The sequence below is a fragment of the Zingiber officinale genome, chromosome 5A, assembly GCF_018446385.1.
Source record: "Zingiber officinale cultivar Zhangliang chromosome 5A, Zo_v1.1, whole genome shotgun sequence".
NCBI lineage: Eukaryota > Viridiplantae > Streptophyta > Magnoliopsida > Zingiberales > Zingiberaceae > Zingiber > Zingiber officinale.
In genome coordinates, this window is record NC_055994.1 from 17064816 (window position 1) to 17066987 (window position 2172).

The 2172-nt window shown below is 35.2% G+C and overlaps 1 non-coding gene across 1 annotated transcript; it reads right to left on the reverse strand.

The window, feature by feature from the left end:
• Window positions 1-1761: 1761 nt before the first annotated feature.
• On the reverse strand, window positions 1762-1867 carry LOC121983479. The gene has a single exon (XR_006112529.1). It is a non-coding gene; the product is annotated as a small nucleolar RNA R71 (small nucleolar RNA).
• Between the last annotated feature and the right edge of the window lie 305 nt (window positions 1868-2172).

The window sequence follows — 2172 nt, forward strand, 5'->3', positions numbered from 1 at the left end:
CGGATCTTCAACGTTTCGACTCCGGAGAAAGAGGATTGGATCCGAAGACGACTCTTCATCGTAGATAAGCTTTTCTTCCCTTTCTTTCTTGGATTTAGGGATCAAGATGCTTGTCTTTTCCTTATCTTTGGGGTTCTTTCCTTGTTCCATGGATTAGATCTCTTGTTCTAAGATGGAGGGAGTATTTGTAATGGAGATTTGATGTAAACTCTTGTGGATTTGCCTAATTCCTATTTCTATGATTTTGCCCTGTTTGTATATATTCTTTCTTGTGTGGATTGTTGTGATTAGGGTTTAAGTACCATGCTTGATTGAATGTTTGGATATCTTGTGGATCTTGTAGAGGTAATTCCTCATTCGATTTTCCAAGGGATGTTCGTGACAAGAACATGCCCGTGTAAGGACGTTTGAGAGGTAATCTTGAAGGGGAAATTAGGTATTTCAAGAGGGTAGGATAGATTGTATGTGTTTATATATTGTATCTTGATGCGGTTGAGGAGTGATGAATTCAATGTTGATTTTCCGAGGGACGCACGTGATAGGCAAGCCCGTGTAATGACAACATAGATTCATTTCTAATTGATCACGTTTAGATATATTTCAGTCCTAGGCCGGTTGTCTATTGCAAGAGGGAACCGACAACCTTCTACAAATGATGGACAAATGAGGAATAAGATTTGGTAGATCGTTTACATTGAAGAACCTTACAAAGAATCCAAAACTCCTAGAACATACATTTATCATTGCCTTTATTCTTGTTTCTTATTCTTTCATTTCTTTGTTTACATTTCATAGTTACACTTAGATTCTGTCAACCCATTGATTAGTTGTTTAGCTAACTCGCGTTGAGACATCTTTAGTGCTTATTCCAGTCCTTGTGGATATGATATCTTTTATTATTACTTACGACATTTCCGTACACTTACGGAGGTCAACAAGTTTTTTGGCGCCGTTGTCGGGGACTGCGCTATAACATTAGAGATTTTCAATTGGTTTAGACTAAACATGACTCTTCTTTTCTTTTCAATAGCATAGTTATAACTAATTTGTAGAATTTTGTTTTCATAAGTTTTTCCTTTCTTGTATAATATTCTTGTCAATTCTTTTTGTTGTAATTCTAATTCTGCGTTCTTGATTCTAACATTTTAGTCTAACTTTTCTCTGTTTATCTTTTGATCTAGTTTCTTTCTTCTTTTCTTTTGTAAACATATCTTGCAATCTTTGACATATGAATTATTGTAGACATTTTTCTTTTTCCTTTTGTCTTTTCTTTCGTGTTTTCATTATGCACTTTCTTTCTTGCAATTTAAATTCTGCATTTTCTTTCTTGCTTTTCATATTGCATTTTATTTCTTGTTTTTGATTCTTGAACATCCATGAGCACTAACATGTCAAGCATGCCCATGAGAAATTTTTTTACACCTTTTTCTGCAAGATTTTTATCTCCCATTGTGCAACCTCAAATTGAAGCAGAAAGTTTCCAACTAGATCCAGAGTTATTTTTCATGATACAAGGTCACAAATTTAGAGGAGAAGTATTAGAAAGTCCTTATCTGCATCTTGAAACATTTTTAGAGATTTGTGATATGGTGAACTATGAGGGTGTCTCAGCGGATGCAGTTTGATTGATGGCATTTCCTTTCAGTATCAAGGATAAAGCAAGGACTTGGTTATATTCTCTCCATCCTCAAAGTATCACAAGTTGGGAGCAATTGGAGAAGCAATTTATGAATCATTTTTTCCCTCTAAGCAGAACAGTGTATATGAGGAATTGCATAACAAATTTTGCTCAGGCATATGGAGAATCATTAGTTGAAGCATGGGATAGATTCAAGAGTCTTCTAAGACAGTGCCCTCATTATGGTTTTGAAAAATAGTTGATCCTGCACATATTCTATGGGGGAATTTCTTTCTTAGACAAGAGTTTATTGGATTCATCAGCTGGAGGTTCTTTTATGGACAAAAGTGTAGATGTATCATATATGTTAATTGATCAAGTGACATTGAACCTCCATGAATGGTTAAACATAAGTTGGATGAAATTTCCCTCAAACATTCAAGAAGTGCAAACCATAAATGCTATAGAGTCTGCCAAACAAATTGTAACTCAACCGTCTATGAGTTTTGATAATCACAAGTCACAGAACGGGGAGGATATGATCCCTTACGGAG